General features: G+C 41.8%; 1 long non-coding RNA gene across 2 annotated transcripts in view; it reads left to right on the forward strand.

Moving 5' to 3' along the window:
- Nucleotides 1-25384, forward strand: part of LOC138851409 (uncharacterized) — a 138397-nt gene that overhangs the window by 102799 nt on the left and 10214 nt on the right. Inside the window, exon 4 of one of the 2 annotated variants that reach the window (XR_011391204.1) lies at nucleotides 6393-7618. This is a non-coding gene — a long non-coding RNA (uncharacterized lncRNA). Of the gene's footprint in view, nucleotides 1-6392; nucleotides 9708-25384 lie in introns of those variants that run through there. The other variant, XR_011391203.1, reaches the window with a different exon arrangement.

The following is a 25384-nucleotide window of genomic DNA, read 5'->3' on the forward strand; positions in this document are numbered from 1 at the left end:
AACAAGTCTCTCTCAGTATCCCAAGTCAGCCCCAGCACATTACTGCATTATTTCATTAACCCCTTCACATATCCTTATTAGTTCCTCTTCAGTTGACGTCACACCCGGAAATTGTCCACATAAGATTATTTACCCAATTACTTCGCTCAGTGGACCACCTGTGCACTTAAGGTGTGCATTTATCGTCGCCTGAAGTAAGAACAATTTATTATTTAACTATTTATTAATTATATCATTATAAGCAGTCAACAATTTTGGTGTCTTGCTCAGTTCACAGAGCTGGGCTCTTTAACTGTCCATACGCCATCCTATAATTAGTAGGTAATTCTGGACGGTCGAGCTTCCACGGAAGTCGCACCCAGTAATGTCCAGATTCACATTTAACATCCTTCAGGTATTGTTCCTGAGTAAAGGAATCATTTGGACTTTCCTCATTTATATTAATCCCTATGCTGTCCAGCTCCCACAAATTAGACTGGTTCAACATCATTCTCGATAGAAGAATACTTGTACTGGGTTGACCTTTTATGATCAAGACACCGTGACTGTATTCACTACTTCTAGTCATTATTACTAGGTGGTAGTCTGCCATATATTACATGGCCCGTACCAGTGTTGAGGAGAGTGATGCTGCATGCTTTTGGATTTATGCCCTTTATCCTGAATTATTACATCCAACGCCAGCAAGGCTACCTCAGCTAGGCCATCATTATTGCCATTAGCTGGAACCTTTACATCAGTCACTGTAGTGTCAGGGTTATTAACATTATCATTATTGTCACCATTATTATAAGACTTACATACAACCCTGCACATAACTGTATGGTGCCTTCTCTTGTTGCATTGATAGCAAATGTTCAATTTGGTATGACAATCCTTTACATTATGATTGTCTAGACATCTGATAAATCTGTCAAGTTCTTTCATCCTCTCCACTTTAATATCCCATGAATTATAGGCATTACAATTTTTAGTGAAATGAGTACCCTGGCAGAAGAGGCAGTCTCTCTTTTCCTTGCCTGACCTCTTATTAACTGGGTTACACTTACTGAGGTACTTATTCCTCTTACCTTGATGTGAGGAACCACTATTACTGATTCCTGACTTGATATGTGCCTATTTAACTCTTAACTATGATTATTACCACTGGGATTATTTTTCCCTTTTGAGACTTGACAGATACTTCAGAGTCATTATGTGTTATATCCTTCGAACTGTTTGGCTGACTGGTCTGCAATTGAACAATTAATTCCTGCCAACCTAGTCTGATTTCCTCCAGACTGTACTCTGGAGGTTTTGGCAAACCCACCCTTTGCATTAATAGGTTGATCAACTGCCTGGCTTACACCCTTTAATTTATTCAAAGCCTTACTTTTACAAGACAGTTTTTCTTCCAGTTCGTAATGTTGATTAATTAAAACATTCATTTCCATTCCATCTGCACAATTCTCCAGCAGATCTCTTTCACAGTCTTTAAACCACAATTTGTACCAATCAAATCTATTCTCTAAAACATCTAAATATAACTTTAATTCATTAGGGTTCACGGTTCTTTGATTCATTAAATCAAATGCCTTCGTCACATGGCCTTTAATAGCCTGTAATGATGCTTTCATTACTCTAAAATTCACGGACTTGTCAGCCACATTAACTCCATCAGATCCAGTCATGGTTAGAGAATTATTAATCACTGATTATGCAACTTAAGTAGGCGCCTTATAAGAGTAATTCTTGCACTTTACTCTTGTATAAATCCTAGCCACACATGTGCTAGCAATTAATTGGGCTAATTATCATCCACCACACGATCGATTAAATTTGTGTACCCTATACCCACTTCCTTCAATCAGTCACTTAATTATTAAGTAATTAATTCAATTAATTTTTTCACTGATTGCATCCGGTTCAGGAAGGACCAGCGGGCACATGTGGAAAATTTTATAGGGGTGATTACCTTTATGTACCTCAACATTATATACATACAAGTAATCTCATTGGGAGACAACCCTATATTGTTTACCGTAGTCACCCCGTGTAGATATGTGAGAAAACTTCACCACCTCTGGTCGCTGGAGGTGGGCCTTCGACCTCACAATCTTATCCATATCTATCCGAGACCAGTATAGATTGGATAGCACCCACAAATATGGCGCTACTAATTAATTGTGGACTGTATAGATTATATTAGTGTAAATGAATGAAGGGGGGGGAGTAGGTTACACATGGATATATCCATCAAAGAAAAACATTTGTATATAATCCCACCACTTACCAGATATTCTCTGGGGGTCACTTGATGTAGCTGGATCACCCATAACCTATCCAATTACAACTTACCTAACTAGCCAGTATCAGTCTGCTATAACTAGAAGGGTTACTTAACTGTGGGTGATTGATACTCCTTATTTCCTCCATTCACCATCTCATTTCAATGTCCTGCTACACCGACACGGTTCTTATTCCAGCAGGACGAGGTATCCGTTGGTTTGTCCCGGTTTAGAAGTCGTGACTCAATGAACTTCACTTTCCTCGTGACAGGAACAACATGGTCTAGCGTGTTCACTTGGAGCAAGGCGACTTATTTCACTTCACGCATTCTCTTAACTTAGCGTTATTATCATTAATTACATTACAATTCACAAGACGATTTAATGTCTCATAATTATTATACACATTAGAGATCACTCCATTAAGATCTGAGACCGATGAGTGATGATTAAACCAAGGGTAATTTTCCCTGGGACACAGTCCATGGTGACGCGCCAGTCACCCGGTCCTACCCTTATTCACTCATTTTACCACTCTATTACGGTGGTTCCATTGCGTTCACTCAGAGCGTCATTTATTCTAAAAATGGTGGTACATGAGAATGGGAGTGTTCATCTTTATTTATTCCTCTGAATCAATGTAGAGACAACTTGTACACAATGTAACTTGCACACAAACCAGACGTGTACACTTGGTTAACAAAACTGGCATTCGCCTGGTTTGTTTACATAAATCTGCACCTGTCCTCCCTCATGTACTCATTGTGGAAAATATTTTAATTTTCCGAAACTATAGTGCCTAATAAGTGTTTAATGTGTCGATATGAGTCAAAAATGTATTTGATAATAGGATAGAACCAAGAGTTCCCTTTGCGCATGCGCGGATGTGCGGGAGCAGAGGTCGACTCGGGGCATGGGGAAGGCGGCAGTGTTTTGAATGTAGTGAGGAGGCTGGGAAAGCATGGAACCAGGAAATTGGCATTCACGGCGGCCTAAGGATTAATATAGGCCTCATTTCATAATAGGAAGTGTCGTAACTGTTCCTGGTGGAGAGTGAGGGAACGTTATTTATGGGACAAGATAAGATAAGATAAGATAAGATTTCGTTCGGATTTTTAACCCCGGAGGGTTAGCCACCCAGGATAACCCAAGAAAGTCAGTGCGTCATCGAGGACTGTCTAACTTATTTCCATTGGGGTCCTTAATCTTGTCCCCCAGGATGCGACCCACACCAGTCGACTAACACCCAGGTACCTATTTGCTGCTAGGTGAACAGGACAACAGGTGTAAGGAAACGTCCCGGCGGGTGGAAACATTCCGACACGTTTCCTTACACCTATTGTCCTGTTCACCTAGCAGCAAATAGGTACCTGGGTGTTAGTCGACTGGTGTGGGTCGCATCCTGGGGGACAAGATTAAGGACCCCAATGGAAATAAGTTAGACAGTCCTCGATGACGCACTGACTTTCTTGGGTTATCCTGGGTGGCTAACCCTCCGGGGTTAAAAATCCGAACGAAATCTTATCTTATCTTATCTTATCTTGTCCCATAAATCACGTTCCCTCACTCTCCACCAGGAACAGTTACGACACTTCCTATTATGAAATGAGGCCTATATTAATCCTTAGGCCGCCGTGAACGCCAATTTCCTGGTTCCATGCTTTCCCAGCCTCCTCACTACATTCAAAACACTGCCACCTTCCCCATGCCCCGAGTCGACCTCTGCCCCCGCACATCCGCGCATGCGCAAAGGGAACTCTTGGTTCTATCCTATTATCAAATACATTTTTGACTCATATCGACACATTAAACACTTATTAGGCACTATAGTTTCGGAAAATTAAAATATTTTCCACAATGAGTACATGAGGAAGGACAGGTGCAGATTTATGTAAACAAACCAGGCGAATGCCAGTTTTGTAAACCAAGTGTACACATCTGGTTTGTGTACAAGTTACATTGTGTACAAGTTGTCTCTACATTGATTCAGAGGAATAAATAAAGATGAACACTCCCATTCTCATGTACCACCATTTTTAGAATAAATGACGCTCTGAGTGAAGGCAATGGAAATAAATCACATGAACTTTTTTTTTGGTCATCGTCATCGTCGTCATCATCATCATCAATCATCATCAATCATCATCATCAATCATCATCATCAATCATCATCATCAATCATCATCATCAATCATCATCATCATTGTCATCATCATCATCATCATCATCATCAATCATCAATCATCATCATCATCAATAATAATATGGTGTCTTGAGACATAAGACACTTTTACTGATTTTAATGTGTACCTACATGCCAGCACAGTGTGTAAGTTCATTTAGGTACAGGTACACATAAGTATAATTATCAGAGTACATATAAAGTATGAAATAACTTTTAAAAACACTTGAAATTTTGGAGTTTCCAGACATAATGGAGAGACTTAGTGCTTACGTATCTCATATAAAATGTCAACAAACTGGGTGGGGCATGGTGACCGTATTAGAACAGGTGGGGGGAGCCATATAGAGAGCTTTGGTCATAATTTGAAATGATCATATTAGTGGAACGCCGTAAAGCAAAACGCCATAAAGTGGGGCCCCTACTGTAGAAGTAGCAAGACGTACCTGTAATCTTGCATATTTATGAGACAGACAAAAGACACCAGCAATCCTACCATCACATAAAACAATTACAGGCTTCTGTTTTACATTCACATGGTAGGACAGTAGTACCTCCCTGGGCAGTTGCTGTCTACCAGCTTACTAACTCGGTAAACTTATTCCCTTATAATTTCTATAGTCTCTTTTGTCCCCCTTCCCTTTATATAAAGGAGCTATACATGCTCTCTGCCAGTCAGTAGGTACATTCCCCTCTTCCTTACATTTATTGAACAAAAGCACCAGCTGCTCCAAAACTTTATCCCCTCTGCTTTTAACATTTCTGTCATGATCCCATCAGTTTTAGCTGTTTGACCCCTTTTCATTCTACGTAATGCCTCATGCACCTCCCCCACACTCACATCTGGCTCTTCTTCACTCCTAACAGATGTTATAGCTCTCTGGCCAATGAATGAAATTACTGACTCCCTTTCTTCATCATCATTTAACAATTTCTCAAAATATTCCCACCATCATCCCAATACCTCCAGCTCCCCATCTACTAACACCCCTGTTGTGTTTTTAACTATCAAATCCATTCGTTCCTTAGGCTTTCTTAACCTATTTATCTCCAAAACTTTTCTTCTTAGCAAAATTTGTTGACACGCATCTCCTACTCTATTATTTGCTCTTCCTTTGCACTCCCTCACCACTTTCTTCGCTTCTCTTTTACTTTCCATATACTCCACCCTGGGTTTGTGGGAGGGGCTAGGTTTGATTGGTGTCATTGGGTACGGGAGTTATTTCTAGGGAAGCTTTAGATAGTAGTCGTTTTGATAAGGACCTGCCTCACATGGGCCAGTAGGCCTTCTGCAGTGTTCCTCCATTCTTATGTTCTTATGTTATCACTTCTGCTCTGTATAAACCTCTCATAAGCAACCTTTTTCACATCCTTTACCTCATCATTCCACCAATCACTCCTCTTTCCTCCTGCACCCACTCTCCTATAGCCACAGACTACTTCTCCTCATTCTAACACTGCATTTTGAAAACTATCCCACCTGTCTTCAACCCCCAACACTACCTATACTTTCAATAGCTCACTTTTCTCCCAATAGTTGCTTATATCTCACCCTAACTTCTTCCTACCATAGTTTATAAACTTTCACCTCTTTCTTACTTACTGTTGCCATTTTCCTTTTGCTCCTTCCACCTCTTACTCTAACTGTAGCTATAACTAAATAATGATCCAATATATCTGTTGCCCCTGTATAAACATGCACTTCATGAAGTCTACCTATCAACCTTTTATCCTCCAATACATAATCTAAGAAACTAATTACATGCTATATTGTATCTTATATACTTATTCTCTTTTTCTCAAAATATGTGTTACTTCTTACAAATGCCCTTATAAATGTTCTTATAAATATTAACATCACTGCAGTAAAACTTCAGCAAGCAATTAAAATATTTTACTTATTTAGGAACGTCTTTTTAATCTCTTGTTCTTTCCTATTGCAGCTTATTCCTGCAGCAAAAGAAGTCAACTTGGATTGGCAACAGTGCCTTGGAGTTCATATGTCTGAAATATTTATGTATAGAATGCTATCAGTGAGTTTCTTCAGTGCACCCATGTCAGAAATGCTCTGTGTAGTGTCAGCATCTAAAGCTCTCCTTAACATCCTGACTACTACATGCACACCCTCACAAGTCTGTGAATGCTATATCTTTCCACTCAAATATTGTCCTGTGTACCATTTGTATGAAATGTTCGATTTACATTATTAACTTCTTATTTAGTGAGTCTATCCTGATTTAATGAGATGGTACTTATTAAATTTAAGTGTATTTAATTTTTGTGAAATCATCAGTACATATCAACTACAATAGAAACAACATTTGAAAAAGATACAACACTGCTGAGTTTTAAAAACTATTAATGCTGTTTAAACAGCAACAAATTTACGGGCATGTGCCATTTAATTATTTATTGTCAGATACAGTGTAATTGAATTGATATAGCCTGTGTGTCTGCACTCATTGGAAATATCACATAAAATTCAATAGGAGCAAAAGCTTTATAAGTCAGAGTGTTAATTTTTTTATTATTCATTCAATGGAAAAAAACTATTTTGAGGTTTTTATATTAACATTTTTCATGCAAATTCATATTGGTTACAGTATTTCATTTAAGACATTTGAATTGTAGTATCCAGTACAATAAAAGTATTGAGAGTGCCTTCTTACAAAATATTTTCTAGAGTATCTTTAAGAAATATAGACAAGAAAGAAAATCTACTTTTAAAATACAGTGGACCCCTAGTTAACGATATTTTTTCACTCCAGAAGTATGTTCAGGTGCCAGTACTGACCGAATTTGTTCCCATAAGGAATACTGTGAAGTAGATTAGTCCATTTCAGACCCCTAAACATACATGTACAAACGCACTTACATAAATACACTTACATAATTGGTCGCATTCGGAGGTGATCGTTATGCGGGGGTCCACTGTACTGAGGATTTCTCATAAAACAGGAATTTGTATTTTTGTCATAGGATACATTGCCATGTAATAATACTTTGTTTTCTAAATAGGGTGTAAAACCTAACCCAGATACACTAGCAGATGCTTAACCCACAATGGGTCATCAGATAAAGACCCTTGTCAAGAGACGTTGCGTTGTTTCCTGACGAATAAACACCACCAGGAAATTATCATTGCTCATAGTGCTTCAAAACTTGTTAGGTAAGTTTAAGGTTAAATACCTGAGAAGAGAAAGCATTATAATTTCTTTAAAATTAATGAAAGCTAAATACTTGTAATATTAATATTAGACCATCATATCCAATGATGGATCCAGGAACCACTGCCTCATTAACCCTGTCTCAAACCAGAACTCAAATAAACTTCAATTTAAAACGCTCATCTATAATAAAAATGAAAGTTCATACAACAGAAAAATATGAGTGTTCACAGTGTTTAAAAGACTTTAGTAGTAAAAATAAGTTAGAAACACACATTAGAATTCACACTGGCGAAAAACCTTATCACTGCTCAGTGTGTAAAAAAAAATATCGCCAGTCATCTGCTCTGAAGATACACATGGCAGATCACACTGGAAGGAAACCATTTCAGTGTACCAAATGTATAAAATCCTTTGCACGAAGAAATTATCTAGAGATACATATGAGAAGTCACACTGGAGAGAGACCATATCAGTGTATAGATTGTCTGAAAGACTTTAAACAAAAATTACACTTAACACGACATGAGAGGATTCATACAGGAGAAAAACCGTATCAGTGTTCTGAATGTCTGAAAAACTTTTTACGAAAATCACAGTTAGAGAGACATGTGGTGATTCATGCAAAAACATAATATCAGTGTTCCATATGTTTAAAAGTTTTTCAAAGTGAATCTGTTCTTATCAAACACACAATAATTCACACAGTAGATAAACCTTTTCAGTGTTCAGTATGTCTAAAATTCTTTAGAACAAAATCTCAAGTAATGTTACATATGAGAAATCATACAGGTTATAAACCATATCAATGTTCAGTGTGTTTAACCCTTGAACTGTCCAAACGTAGATCTACATTTTTTCAACATTTGAGAGTAGTATGTAAAAAAAAACGTAATCTTCTTTTTTTTTTTACATTTGAAAACATGTTTAAAAAACTTTGATCTACGTTTTTTTGTTATATTCGAAAATATGTAAAAAAACATAGATCTACTTTTGGAGCACTACGCATGTGAACATAAATTTGCTTGGACAGTTTAAGGGTTAAAAGGCTTACCAAACAAATCTGTTAAAGTGATTCACATGAGATCTCACACAGGAGAAAAACCATTTCAGTGTTCAGAGTGTATTAAAGCCGTTGCAACAAAGTCTCATTTAGTAGTACATATGAGATATCATACAGGTGATAAACCATATCATTGATCAGTGTGCTTACGAAATTTTTCACAAAAATCTGCTTTGGTAATGCACATGCACTCTCATCTAGCTTGTTGTTTTGTATGTTTCAAAGGCTTATCACAAAATTCACAATTAGTGATACACATGAGAAATCACACAGGAGAGAAACCATATCGGTGTTCAGTGTGCCTAGAGTGTTTTGCAACAAAATCTTATCTTGCAATACATATCAAAACTCACATGGGATAAGATAGATAAGATAAGATAAGATTTCGTTCGGATTTTAACCCCGGAGGGTTAGCCACCCAGGATAACCCAAGAAAGTCAGTGCGTCATCGAGGACTGTCTAACTTATTTCCATTGGGGTCCTTAATCTTGTCCCCCAGGATGCGACCCACACCAGTCGACTAACACCCAGGTACCTATTTGCTGCTAGGTGAACAGGACAACAGGTGTAAGGAAACGTGTCGAAATGTTTCCACCCGCCGGGAATCGAACCCAGGCCCTCCGTGTGTGAAGCGGGAGCTTTAGCCACCAGGCACATTATTGTTCAGAGTGTATTTTAGCATGACAAGTAAATGGACTGGGTATAGAAACCAGGTATTCACTGTCTTGGGATCTGTATTTTAAAAATGAAAATGCTCTTTACTTGACAAATTACATTTTTTTTTTTTAACAAGTTGGCCATCTCCCACCGAGGCAGGGTGACCCAAAAAGAAAGAAAATCCCCAAAAAGAAAATGCTTTCATTATCATTCACCACTTCCACCTCACTCACACATAATCACTGTTTTTGCAGAGGTGCCCAGAATACAACAGTTTAGAAGCATATACATGTACATATAAAGACACACAACATATCCCTCCAAACTGCCAATATCCTGCACCCCTCCTTTAGAGTGCAGGCATTGTACTTCCCATTAAAAATAACCAGTTTCCCTGAATAACCAGGACTTGAGTCCCCGGCTATAGGTGCTCAGAATAAACAGTCTAGAAGCATACACGGCCAATATTCCTTTAAAGTGCAGGCATTGAATCCCTTCACTAAATGTTACCCTGCTCACACTCCAACAGCTTGTCAGGTCCCAAATACCATTCGTCTCCATTCACTCCTATCGAACACGCTCATGCACGCTTGCTGGAAGTCCAAGCCCCTCGCCCACAAAACCTCCTTTACCCCTTCCTTCTAACCTTTTCAAGGACGACCCCTACCCCACCTTCCTTCTCCTACAGATTTATCCGCTCTCCATGTCATTCTACTTCGATCCATTCTCTCTAATTGACCAAACCACCTCAACAACCTCTCTTTACCTTCTCCTAATTTCCACACTCTGAATGTTCTGCATAATATTTACACCACACATTGCCCTTAGACAGGACATCTCCACTTCCTCCAACCACCTCCTTGCTGCAGCATTTACAACCCAAGCTTCACACCCATATGAGAGTGTTGGTACTACTATACTTTCATACGTTCCCTTTTTTGCCTCCATAGATAACGTTGTTTGTCTCCACATATACCTCAGTGCACCACTCACCTTTTTTCCTTCATCAATTCTATGATTAACCTTATCCTTCATAAATCCATCCGCCGACACATCAACTCCCAAATATCTGAAAACATTCACTTCTTCTATACTCCTCCTCCCCAATTTGATATTCAATTTTTCTTTATCTAAATAATTTGATACACTCATCACCTTACTCTTTTTCTATGTTCACTTTCAACTTTCTACCTATACACACACTCAAACTCGTCCACTAACCTTTGCAATTTTTCTTTAGAATCTCCCATAAGCACAGTATCATCAGCAAAATGTAACTGTGACAATTCCCATTTTGTATTTGATTCCCATAATTTAATCCCACCCCTCTCCCAAACACCCTAGTATTTACTTCTTTTACAATCCCATCTATAAATACAGTGGACCCCCGGTTAACGATATTTTTTCACTCCAGAAGTATGTTCAGGTGCCAGTACTGACCGAATTTGTTCCCATAAGAAATATTGTGAAGTAGATTAGTCCATTTCAGACCCCCAAACATACTCGTACAAATGCACTTACATAAATACACTTACGTAATTGGTCGCATTCGGAGGTAATCGCTATGCGGGGGTCCACTGTATATTAAACAACCATGGTGACATTACACATCCCTGTCTTAGACCTACTTTTACTGGGAAATAATCTCCCTCTCTTCTACACTCCCTAACCTGAGCCTCACTGTCCTCATAAAAACTCTTTACAGCATTTAGTAACTTACCACCTATTCCATATACAGTGGACCCTCGCCGTTCGGCTGCCGCGACTTTCGTAAAATCCAACTTTTGGCAAGTTTTTTCGGCAAAATTTAGCTTTGTGGTTCGTGATTGGACTCGTGATTCGGCGACCTTCTGGTACATGTCTGCCAGTCAGCTCGCACACAAAGCCAGTCTCCCACACTATTCACTCTCAGTGTGCCATTGTTTACCAGCATCTGACCATCACCCCACAGGTTCATACAACACACTTCATAATAATTCATTGTTTTTTGTGCTTGCAAGTGCTAAATAAGCCACCATGGGCCCAAAGAAAGGTGAGAAACACGATAGAATTCAAGAAAAAACTCAGCAAAGTACTAAAGTAGAGGAGGAAGAGAGAGGGAAGAATGTGCCTTGTGCAGTGATTCAGTGATTCTACAATATGTATGATACTAAAGCAGCAGGTACGGATAAAGGCTATAGCTCCAGCCAGCAATAAAGTGTAGAATTAACAGTGTAGCAAGTAAGTTAAGTGAGTGAGCGATAGAAAAACAACATGAGAGTAACTCTCCAATGTTGTTGGACGTGTATAGGAGCGCTGAACATACACCGCCCTGCTGTCTTCCACCACCCTAAACCTCTGCCAACATCTCCTTCATCAAACTAACTAATTATACTAATATCTCTTCCAAGGTAAGTGTAAATATAAAAGTGTAAGTATAAAAGTAAATATAAAAGGACACCAATGGAAATATGTCACTCTTTAATTTTTTGGGTTATCCTGGATACTTTACACATATGGTGCTATGTATGATAATCTATGTATGTAACTGTATTTGTGTATACCTGAATAAACTTACTTATTTATAAATTAAAATGTAAATATTTCTTATTTATAAATTAAAATGTAAACATTTCTTATTTATAAATTACATACATTGTTTAAGTGTGATTGTGGTGGTGGCCATAGCCTCCACCACCACCAACACAGCTTCTCTCAGTGGTGGCCCTTAAACCCAACAGCAATACTTACACCATTTACTCCTATCATACATTATGACATATTTTATTCATTCTAGAGTATATATCATGTTTCTATGATATTAATATAATCTTACTTATAATCTTACTTCTGTATACCCGAAAGAACCCTTTAGTCTTTGAATCCCTTGCGACCTTACCCTCATAATCCTTTTTTTGCTTTTCTTATTCCTTTCTTTATTTCTCTCTTTAATTGAATATATTGATTTATTAACTGCCCATTCCCTCTTTTGATACGCCTATATATGCCTCTCTTTTGACCAATGAGATGTTTTAATCTATTGTTCATCCATTTGGGATCATTTTTGTTAGATCTAATTTCCCTACTCAGACCAAAAGTTGTCTGGGCAGCTAGAACTATGCTCTGAAAAACATCATATTGGCAACCAAGATCACCTACCTGACCCGTAGTCAGGACATCCCAATTTAGCCCACTCAGATAATTTTTCAGTCCCATATAGTCGGCCAAGTGAAAATCTGGGACAGAGATTTGATTCCAGTTATCTGGGTAATTCCATGATATATTGAAACTAAGTGGTTTGTGATCACTTTCCCCAAGCTCATCATTAACCTCAAGATTATTAATTAGTGACTCTTTGTTGGCAAGAACCAAGTCAAGCAGATTGTTTCCTCTAGTTGGCCTCTTCAAGGGGGGCTCCTTGTTGTGGTGAAGAGGCTCTTGGTCTGAGGAATTAGACCTGTCGGTCTCCTTCCTCAGACCGAACCTAATTACCCCCCAATCCCCCCTTCCCTATCCCATCCTCCCCTTTTTCCTTTCCTCCTCCTCCTCCTCACCCCTCCCTTTTGGCCTTTGGGATTTTTTCCCACAGGCACGCTAGTTCCTAGGTTGGGGAAAGGGTACCAGGGTCCATCCCATTCCATTGAGATTCTTGGCGGTGGCGTAGTTTGCCGTGGAATTGGATTGCCTGGGGATGTCCCGATCCCTCTCCAGTTTCCCGGAGGGTGGCTTTGGGTGTCTCTCCGGTGACGGGTGTATCTCTGGAAGCCACCTTTTCGGATTCCGGGGGTGGTGGCTGAAGGAGGTATGCTTTGTGGCGGATATCCAGCCACCCTCTCTTTTGTCCACCGAGGTAGCTTGGCAGATGTGAGGTTGCTATCCTGGATTGCTGGTTTACTGGCATGATGGGTAGGGTATGGCACGGGTTCCATGCTGCATCTACACTACTTGCGGTGCTGAGGTCCTCTTGGGCACGGAGGGAGATTTCTGGCCCTTTCATTCCTCCTAGGAACTATCTCTCCCTGGTCCCCCCTTTTCTTATTCTTTTTTTTATTTTTATTTTCTTTTCTTTTTTTTCTTAAAAACAAAAAGAAAGAAGTAACCTAACCATGGAGAACCCAATCCATGAACCTGCTACCCCCGGGCCCCTTCTTGATACTGCACCCCGTTCTGACCCCGCCTCGTCTTTGGACCACTCTTCGGACACTCCTCATGCCTCTGTACCTCTTGCCGGTGCTGTTTCCTCACCCGCTTCAGGTACTGAGGTCTCGACTGACTCCTTCGATTTATCTGACCTCCGCTCTCCTTTGACTATGCTTCTGGCCTCTCCCTCTACTGTGCGGCAATTTTCGAATCACCGGCCCGTTCCACGTCGGACCAACTCTGGTCCCACGCCTAAATGCCAATGACAATTACCTCCTGATGATATTTCTACACCTTCTTGTTCTTCTCAGGTAAGATCGACATGTCCTGCACTCCCTTTCCACGCTCAGTTTCAGAATGCACAATGGACTAAATTCTTCACTTTACGACCGACTTCCTCTACCGCCTATCTTTCTGGCCACAGTATTGGCAAGGCACTCCTACACCATGTTGGTAAAGATATTTCTTTTCATGCTCTTAAGAGCGGTACATGCATCATCACTGTACAGAATGCTACCCAAGCTCATGATCTTTCTCTTCTTTCCCATATAGATACTGTTCCTGTCACTATTGAAAAACATCATTCCCTCAATTCTTGTAGTGGTACCGTCATTCTGCCCCATACCATAGTTCAACAAAATTTCCAGACATGTGGCAATGACATTCTTGAACAGCTGGAACTCCAAGATCTCCCAATCCTCAAGGTAGACACTTATGTTCTTCCTGTCCGCGGGCGGAGACGATACCCTAGCAATGTGGCTCGTTTAACTTTTGACAGCCATGAACTCCCATCCTCAGTTTATGTAGCAGGACATCGGTTACAAGTTCAAAAGGTGATTCCTACACTGCACCAGTGTAGAAATTGCTGGCGATTTGGCCATCCAGTGAAATATTGCAGATCTATAGCCAAATGCCCAGTCTGTGGTGCCAATGACCATTACGTCTTGCAATCAACCTCCCTCGTGCCTTAATTGTCATGAGGCTCACCCTTTGTACTCTTGCCATTGCCAAGTCTACTTAAATGAGCGTGAAATCCGTTACCTCAAAAAGGCAGAAGGTCTCCCTTATGCCATGGCAGTTTCTCATCTCCACCTCCAAGGGAGACTACCTCGTGTTTCTTATTCCCGTGTTTCAAAACATCCCCCCACATCTGGGGTCCCATCTTCTGCAGCCTCCTCTATGGTTACCTCTCCCATAGTCACTCCTGTATCTAATTCTTTTGCTGTCCTAGGCTCAGACATCCCTACTTCAATGCCTCAGTCTGTTCTCGCTTCTTTGTGTTCTCCCTCACAAGCCTCAGTATCGACGAGATCTCGTACGACGCCTCCTCCTAATCGTCCCTCTACTTCTCAGAAGTCAAAAAAAGGTCCTTTAACCCCTCCTTCCCTTCTTCCATCTCCTCATTTTACCTTCCCTGTCTCTGTACCGGGTTCTTCCCCTCTCACTGGCTCTGTTACAAGTGTAGAGGTTCACCCTCCTCCTCGTACTATACCTACCTCCCCTGTTCCCTCCCAAGTTTCTTCCTCTTCTGCCACCTCCCAGGTTTCTGCCTCTTCTGTCCCCTTCCACGCTTCTTCTCCAGTTCCCTCCACCCTTTCGCCCCCTCCTACCTTGGTACAGTCCATTACAGTTCCAATCTTAAACTCATCCTCCCCCTACCATCTCCAATATTGTCTCCCATACGACGTCTCTGAATTCCGAAACACTTGAAGCAATCTCTGAATATATTGCAGAGACCAAACCATCAATTGACACTGATCCACCCTCTGTTCCTTCTCTCTCCTCTCCTCCATCTGCATAACTCCTTTCTTCACAGCGTACTGTTCCTTCGCTGCTTGAACATTTTTCGCTGCCTCCGCATGTGGATTTTTCTAACCCCTCTAGTCCATAGGAACCCTTACCTGTGGATTTCAGGTATCTTTATCATTGCCAATCATGGCCTATTTACAGTGGAATATACGCGGCCTCAGGGGTAATCGGGGTGAGCTTCAGATGTTACTCTCCCAGTTTTCCCCTGTTGGTGTTGGCATCTCAGGCTATAATTTATTGTATTCATCAGATCCTTTTCCTGATGGGACCTTTAATGAAAGCGCCCTTCTTCTACGCATTGATATTCCGTACCATCAGCTATTTGTTCGTACTTTGCTGCATTACACAGCAGCCCGTATCCACTTGCATAGGTGGTATATGCTCTGTTCTATATATCTCTCTCCTTCTTGGGCATTATCTATTCCGGATATTGCCTTTCTTGTTTCGTCATTGCCGCCACTGATTCTGTTACTTGGCGATTTTAATGCCCATCATTTCCTCTGGGGGTCTCACTGTGATTCCCGTGGCATTCAGTTAGAGGCTTTAATTGCCACCCACCCCCTCCATGCTTTAAATACAGTTACTCACACCCATTTTGATCCTCGGACTCACACTCTCTCGCATCGATCTCTCAGTCCACTCTTCCTCCGCCTCATTAGACTTCACCTGGTCTGTTCTCCTGGATTTACATGGCAGTGATCATCTCCCAATCATTCTTACTTCTCCTTCATATTCACCACCTCTTCGTATCCCACGCTGGCAATTTGATCAGGCAAATTGGAACCTTTACTCACAACTAACTGTTTTTAGTGAGGTTCCTTCTTCGTCCTCCATTGATGAGCTTTTACACCTCTTCTCGTCCTCCATTTTAACCGCAGCTTCTCATTATATACCCCAAACCTTGGGCAGGCATTCTCAGAAATGCGTGCCTAGGTGGTCTGCTTGTGCTCTTGCAGTACATTTGAAACGTGCTGCATGGGGCAGGTATCAGTACAATAGAACCACGGAGAGACTTCTTGATTTTAAGCAGAAGCATGCGATCGCTCGCCGTGTCATCCATGACGCTAAACGCACTTGCTGGCGAGATTATGTCTCCACCATCACCTCTGCTTCCTCTATGAGTGCAGTCTGGAAAAAAGTACGAAAACTGAGTGGTAAATATTCTCTTGACCCGGCTCCTGTTCTGCAGGTTGCCAGTGTTGATATAGCAAACCCACTAGATGTTGCCAATGAAATTGGCAATCATCTGGTCCGCATTTCTCAGGGGCTCCATTTTGCCCCTCGTTTCTTTCCTCAAAGTCTGCCAGAGAGTTGGCACCCTTGGACTTTTCTTCTCTCAGAGAAGAACAGTATAATGTGCCTTTTACACTTCAAGAACTGGAGGCAACACTCTCAGCTTGCCGATATTGGCAGCTGGGCCCGACGACATTCATATTCGTATGCTACAACACTTACATCGGTCAGCATTTGCAGTCTTATTACGCCTTTTCAATCTTATTTGGTCACAAGGAGTTCTTCCACTGCTGTGGAAATCTGCCATTGGTCTCCCTTTCCGCAAACCAGGCACTATGGGACATGAAGCCTCCCACTATCGTCCCATTGCTCTTACCAGTGCAGTTTACAAAGTGATGGAATGCCTGGTAAATAGATGTTTAGCGTGGTATTTGGAGACACACAACAGTCTCTCCACTCGTCAATATGGCTTTCGTAAGGGACTATCTACCATAGACCCCTTACTACGCTTGGATACGTATGTTCATAATGCCTTTGTGAATAACCACTCAGTTATTGCCATATTTTTTGACCTTGAGAAGGCATATGACACAACTTGGAGGTATAATATTTTGGCCCAAGCCCACTCCTTAGGCCTCCGAGGCAATCTACCATCCTTCCTTAAGAACTTTTTAACTGACAGGCATTTCCATGTTCGACTTAATAATGTGCTTTCCCCAGACTTTATCCAAGCTGAAGGTGTCCCCCAGGGATGTGTTCTGAGCACAACACTTTTTCTCCTTGCTATAAATGATTTGGCCTCTAGTCTTCCATCAAATATTTGGTCATCACTCTATGTTGATGACTTCGCTATTGCCTGTGCAGGCGCTGACTGTCACCTCATTACAGTTTCTCTCCAGCATGCAGTCGACTGTGTTTCCAATTGGGCCACCACACATGGGTTTAAATTTTCCAGCACCAAAACTCACCAAATTACTTTCACTAGATGCTCTGTCATCTCTGATCATCCTTTGTACCTCTATGGCTCCCGTATGCCTGAACGTGATACAGTCAGGTTTCTGGGCCTCCTCTTTGACCGTATATTATCCTGGAAACCTCACATTACCTCTCTGAAGGCAACTTGTCACAGCCGGCTGAACCTTCTTAAAACCCTTGCTCATCTTTCATGGGGAGCTGATCGTTGAACTCTCCTTCGCCTACATTCCACCCTCATTTTATCAAAACTTGATTATAGTGACCAGATCTATTCAGCAGCCTCTCCTGCTACTCTCTCTAGCCTTAACCCCATTCATCACCAAGGATTACGTTTATGCCTTGGTGCTTTTCGCTCTTCCCCTGTTGAGAGCCTCTATGCAGAAGCGAATGTTCCATCCTTATCTGATCGCCGTGATGCCCATTGCCTTCGCTACTATGTACGCTCTCATGATCTCCGCAATCCTTCAATTTATAGAATGGTCACTGATATTAGTAGACATTCTTTATTTGTTTGCCGCCCCTGTTTACTCCATCCCTTCTCTCTTCGCCTACATTCGTTCTTGTCTTCTCTTCAATTACCACCTTTCTATGTTCGTGTAGCATCTCACTTTTCCCTACCCCCCTGGGAAGTTCCAGCTGTTCGAGTCTGTTCTTTCTCTCTCCCTTGCTGGAAAGCCCAACTGCCTATGGTCGCTTCCCGCTCTCTTTTTCTTGACCACTTCCACTCTCATTCTCATGCCATTGCAGTGTACACAGATGGCTCTAAGTCTTCTGATGGCGTAGGATTCGCAGCAGTGTTTCCGGACAGCGTCATACGAGGGCATTTACTATCTTCGGCTAATATTTTTACTGCTGAATTGTATGCCATTCTTGCAGCACTTATCCATATTGCATCTATGCCTGTGTCATCATTTGTGGTTGTCTCAGACTCCCTTAGTGCTTTACAGGCTATACAGAAAATATCGCTTGTGACAAAACATAACATTAAGAAAGATGGGCAATCTTAATCCTATTTACACAAGAACAACAACAACGACATAACATGTAGGTGACCCCTGTAGCAGGTTCAATAATATAATTAAATCCATAATCCCTTCAGGTATACACTATTTACATAATATTACTGTGACATATTGCCAATGCACAATACAATAAGAAGAATATTACGATAAATATATAAATATATCAGTTACTCACAGCCTACACAACTAATCAATAAATGAAAGGACCTACATCACAATCTCATGATAAAACAAAGTACATACTCTCACTCATCCAACCCCCCAGTACATAAGTTCCCTACAGTCACACATACTCGCCTTACCACAAGTCTTACGAGTCAGCCACAAAACTAGAAAAGCAATAAGCATTCCACACTCATCCACAGGCTATACACACCATATAATATAGCAATAAAATGCTCAGTACAAACACATAAAACCCCGTTTGCCAGGGCAAAGCCTAAAGGTAAATCAAGTACTTCAACAAAGAAAGAAGGCAGTAGACTCTGTCATAAGACATCTATAACACATATAACTGCACCACTACATCCTCTCACACAACCACATTTACCACAACACACATTACACAGATACACACAACAACACAGCCCTTGTGCATACCAAACTCCGGAGACGAGCCCATTCCATCCCCTGAACTTCAACCCCCCCCTTTCACAACGCTAACAATGCTCTCACACTTATACTATGGTACCCTGCTGAAAAAGCCTGGTCCCAGCGACTTCCATATATTTCCCGATTATAACACAACATTCTACAAATGGTCGCCGCCAACACCCTTTTGCGTACCTCCCAATCCCCATTCCCTCTCATCACCCAGGATACAAAAGCAAAATCCGCAATTATATACGTGATTGCACATTGCACAGGCGCCTCGACGCCTCCCACGTCCAAACTTAATGCCCTCAATACTGATATCCCGCCTCCTCCCACTGTCCTCAGAACCTTACCCATCCATTCTCTGATACTCCCCAAATTATCACAAAAATACACTACATGAAACGCCATCTCCTCAACCCCACACACCCGACACGCGCCCTCCACCATCAACCCTCTTTCCTTAAGTGCAGCACCCGACGGCAGTATACCATGGAGAAAACAGAAAAATACCTCTCGCACATTTGGACGCACGTGCATCAACCGTAATCTCTCCCATATATCCTTCCACGCATACATAGGGTAGATACTCTCAGCCTTTGCTACTACCTTCACCCTTACAACATGCTCTAAAACACCCACTCGAACTTTATTAGGGTCCCTTACATGCAGCAACGCCCGCAACACGTCTTCACACACCTTCATCTCCGACCCGCCCCACCACATTTGCACCTCTTCATGTAAGTCATTCACGCCCCTCCCCGCTTGACCCCGCACATGGCATAACCCCCACTTCAAATAAATACACTTGACTCTTAACCGTAAATCAATCAACCCCAATCCTCCTCTGTTGACCGGTAAAGTAACCACACTCCTACTCAACCATTCACACCCGGAACCCCAAAGAAAATGGAAAACCCTCTTTAACAGCCTCGTAACATCTGGACCTGCTAATGGATATACTGCTACCACGTGCCAGACTTTACTGTATAACAACACATTCACAACAATCGCACGCTGATATACTGTCAAATGAGTTGGTCTCAACCCATCCAAGAGCCCCACCACTCGATCCACAACAAGTCCAGAATTAACCATCCTCGCCTCTCTCGCACTATCAATATACACTATCCCACACACTTTTATCCTGTCCACCATATTCCAACGTACATTCCATCCCCAACTCTCTCTTCCCACCCAATCTCCTAAGACCAGTAATTTTGATTTTTCCACATTAACTCTTAAACGGGTAACCCCCGCGAAATTATCAATAACATCTCCAACTGCACGTAAACTCCTCAGCGTTCACACGAGTATTGTCGTGTCATCCATGTACCCTATTATTCCCTGCTCTCCACTTCCTACTCCCAAATCCACCTCCATACATGCTTCCACCTTTCTATAGAAAGGGTCTGTTAAACAGGCAAACAACAATTGAGACAGGGGACAACCCTGCCTAATACCCCGACCCATGGATACCCACTCCCCCAACTTCCCATTTACCTGTACACACACTCCCACACCTATGTACAATGTCTCTGCCCAACGCACCACCTCCTCCCCAAAACCCTGCCTCCTTAATATGTACCACAACACCTCACCTTCTACACTATCATACGCCATCTGCCAATCTAACGCTAAGACACCCCTCCCTGCTCCCCTCCCGACCCTTCCACAAAATTCTTTATAATACTATGCCCGTCAGCGTGCCTCGTCGTGCTCCGGGTTTTCTCGTGTTTTCACGGTCGCTCTTACGTGCTAGAACTTTAATCTGTGTCATCAATCCTATACGATACATCCCTCTAGCGCCTGGAACCAATCTTGGGCGGAAAACATTATATACTGAGTCAAAAAAGGAGAATTAGTGTGCACTACCTAGCAGAGTTTACTACCAGAGGTGAATCATAGGCCTGGGTGCCGTGTGAAAAAATAATAATAATTGAACTTTTCTTATCAGAGGAAAGAAAGTCTCCCTGATAGCATTGTGTATACATAGTGTTATAGTGTATACTACAGTGGCTCCCTAGTATATAGATGATAAAGGCTAAAGTATCATTTGAAAACAGGTGAATTTGTAAATGAAGTGATAAGCCTATAGAGGCAGGTGCCAGAAGTCGCCAGAAACTTACCAGAGGTCAGCTGTTTTTTTAATAATCTTCCTGGCCTGCTAGTGTACTCGCATATAATCTAGTGATATCAGTGAATAGCAGAATACAGTGCTGTAGTAGCAACTAACCAGTATTATAATGGTACTTAGTGGAATGGAGTGACTTTCATTAGTTTCTTTTTCTTGAAATACCAGAAGTTACTGTGAATTTCATATAACCTGTAGTTACCAGCGGTCGCAATATACACAACGAGAAGCAATTATTACTACAGAAAAAGCGTCCCTCCTCCAAAATTTCCACCAGTCAACTATAGTGATAATATAGCATTTATTGTGGTGGAGGCCAAAAAGAAAAACTAGAAAAGCTAGATACAGCGATTGATAAACAAGGGTTGAGGCTCGACCGTTCGTCACTGTAGGAGTTGCCAGCAGTCACCAGTTTCTTCAACATGCAAGTTATACTTTTGTATCAATCAAATAACATATTACTCGGGTAGAATTTTCCAGTAGATCCTTCATGTGTTAGCCCAAATCACCGACCAGTATGTTTTAAATAAGTGACCCACTGATCAGATCAGACTGGCTCCGAACCCTCGACTGGTCCGAACCCTTGATGATCCGAACCCTTGACTGGTTTCAAAGGGATTCGTTGGACAATAAAGCAGACTGTAAACGGATGGGGTTGTAGGCGCCCTTATAAACACAAACAATAAATATAAAACAAACTCCAGGAGCGTACTCTGGTAAGCTGTCCTGATATAAAAGTACAGTTAGAAATAGAAATACAGATAGCTAGAGCTTTACTTAAAGAGGTTATTAATAGAGTATTCAAGAGGTTGCTAGTAGAATTACAGTAAATCAACCATTCAAATCATTATGAAGCTGTGTGTAGTCTGCAATAAATCAAACAAACGGGCTTCCACATGGATAAATTGTCATTTTTGTGGAAATTGGTGTCACGCCCCTTGTGCAGATATCCAAGAACTAGCTACAAGCAGTATTAAAACAGGGAAGTGTTTTTGGGTATGCCCAAAGGAGATAAATCTGTGGACTAAAATCACAAGGGTATTAAAAGAGGATAACATCAAAGCTGCTTTCATAGACAACCTGGAAGCTTTCTACAACAAATGGGAACATAAAAAGTCTGGGCTGAATGGTACTGCCCTTGATACTGGCCATGTAGTCAGAAACTGAAAGGCTGGAGGTGATGTCCTGGTAGTCAGTAAATGTGGGGCTGATAGTGCTGTCCTGGGAGACAGTAATGGTGAAACTGGAGGTGCTGTCCTGGGAGACAGTAATGGTGAAGCTGGAGGTGCTGTCCTGGGAGACAGTAATGGTGAAGCTGGAGGTGCTGTCCTGGGAGACAGAAATGGTGAAGCTGGAGGTGCTGTCCTGGGAGACAGTAATGGTGAAGTTGGAGATGCTGTCCTGGGAGACAGTAATGGTGAAGTTGGAGATGCTGTCCTGGGAGACAGTAATGGTGAAGCTGGAGGTGCTGTCCTGGGAGACAGTAATGGTGAAGCTGGAGATTTTGTCCAGGTAGTCGGGAATTATACACAGGAAGGAATGCATATAAATGACCTCATAGGGGACAGGAGCCGTAGTGGGGAAACAAGTGTAGTCAAAGATAAGATAAAACCAATATTGCAAACAAGAAATACAACAGGAAATAGCAAACAAGAGGACTCCACTAGCAATAGTGATGATATATTACCAAAAACAACTGGTGGGAGCTCCATTGTTGGTGCTAGGGAAGATAGGAATAAGACAGGTAAACATGCACCAACAGGGAATACAGTCACAGAAACCCAAGGCAAACGGAAACCAAGCCTGTGCACATACTATGCACTTGGTATCTGCAGACATGGGAAATCTGGAAAAACAGATGGGACGTGCAACTATGACCACCCTAGAAAATGCCGTGCCCATATGACAACAGGAAAATGCAAACTCCCTTCCTGTAAGCTTTTTCACCCTGAAATGTGTACCTCTTCAGTACAGGAAAGACTGTGCTATAACTTAAATTGCCAGGCACACCATCTAAAGGGGACAAAAAGATACAAAACATCCAGGCCATGGGAAAACCTGGGTAGCCACAGCCACTCAAGAGGGAGAGGATTTTTAGTGCCAGGAAGGAAAAAAAACTGGCAGGAAATGGCAGAAATTGTACACCAAATCCAGTCATTCCTGGAGTGGAACCACAGTCGATGGCCTCCACTCCAAACCAACAGATACAGATACTAATGCCGGAAAAAAAATCCCCCCCCAGTACCAACAATGCCACCAGTCCGATGACATTCTTCTTTGCAAATATACAGGGTCTAAAGCCAGCAACAAACAACAAAATACCTTTCATCCGTGGACTGCTTGCAGAGGCAAAGGCAATGTTCGCGGCTTTCACTGAGTCCCACATAAAGGATCACTTAGACAGCGAAATATGGATCCCAGGTTACAACCTATACAGATGTGACAGAGTGAACAGGCAAAAGGGGGGGGGGGTTGGCCTGTACATTGCAGAGTCACTTGTTTGCACAGAACTGCTTAATGCCTCAAATGATGTAGTGGAAGTTTTAGCAGTAAAGGTCGAGAACCAAAACCTAGTCATTGTGGTAGTCTTCAAGCCTCCGGATGCAACATCCCAGCAATTCCAGGAACAGCTGTTAAAAATTGACCACTGTCTGGAAAATCTTCCAGCTCCTGCACCCAACATCTTGCTCCTGGGGGATTTCAACTTAAGGCACCTAAAATGGAGGAATATAGCAAATAATATTGTTGCAGTAATAACACCAGGAGGCAGCTCTGATGAAAACTCACACTCACACGAGCTTTTAAATCTCTGCACAAAATTCAATTTAAACCAGCAAATAATAGAGCCTACTAGAATGGAGAATACACTAGACCTCATCTTCACTAACAATGATGATCTGATAAGAAATGTCACCATATCAAAAACAATATACTCAGATCACAACATAATTGAGGTTCAGACATGTATGCGCAGAGCCCCAGACCGACAAAATGAGATTAGTCACGAGGGAGCATTCACCAAATTCAACTTCAATAACAAAAACATAAAGTAGGACCAAGTAAACCAAGTCCTAACCGATATAAGCTGGGAAGATATACTAAGCAACACAGACCCCAACTTATGCCTAGAACAGATTAATTTGGTGGCACTCGATGTATGCACAAGACTTATTCCTCTAAGAAAAAGGAGGAGTAGATGTAAAATAGAAAGAGACAGGCACTCTCTTTACAGGCGACGGAAAAGAATAACAGAGCGGCTAAAAGAGGTCAATCTGTCTGAAATGCGTAGGGAGACACTGGTCAGAGAAATAGCAAACATCGAACTTAAGCTAAAGGAATCTTGTAGGAGTCAGGAATCGCGGGAAGAACTAAAAGCCATAAAAGAAATCGAAAGAAACCAAAAGTATTTCTTCTCCTATGCCAAATCAAAGTCGAGAACAACGTCCAGTATTGGGCCCTTACTTAAACAAGATGGGTCCTACACAGATGACAGCAAGGAAATGAGTGAGCTACTCAAGTCCCAATATGACTCAGTTTTTAGCAAGCCACTAACCAGACTGAGAGTCGAAGATCAAAATTAATTTTTTATGAGAGAGCCACAGAATTTGGTTAACACAAGCCTATCTGATGTTATCCTGACGCCAAATGACCTCGAGCAGGCGATAAATGACATGCCCATGCACTCTGCCCCAGGGCCAGACTCATGGAACTCCGTGTTCATCAAGAACTGCAAGAAGCCCCTATCACGAGCCTTTACCATCCTATGGAGAGGGAGCATGGACACGGGGGTCGTCCCACAATTACTAAAAACAACAGACATAGCCCCACTCCACAAAGGGGGCAGTAAAGCAAACTACACCCCGCACTAAATCAAAGCACACAGTGTTGACATGCCTTCTTGTATTCTGCACCATCTTGTGAAAATCAGTCTGCTCAGGAAGGCCTCTCAATCAGAAGCGTGTGCACAGCACAACCTCACGGCCCTAGAGCGATGAGGTCCAAATGCAGGTGGCCCTGTTTATTGCAATTTGTACAGTGATAATGTTTAAAAGCCCCCTGTACACTTGACATAGGCTGGGGCCCATGACCTTGGGGAACCGGACGCTTTCTACCTGTCCCCGGCAGTCCTGGACCTGTGACAGGTGACTTAAAACCTTCTCGG

This window comes from Cherax quadricarinatus, unplaced genomic scaffold (genome assembly GCF_038502225.1).
Source record: "Cherax quadricarinatus isolate ZL_2023a unplaced genomic scaffold, ASM3850222v1 Contig538, whole genome shotgun sequence".
In the NCBI taxonomy this organism is placed as follows: Eukaryota; Metazoa; Arthropoda; class Malacostraca; order Decapoda; family Parastacidae; genus Cherax; species Cherax quadricarinatus.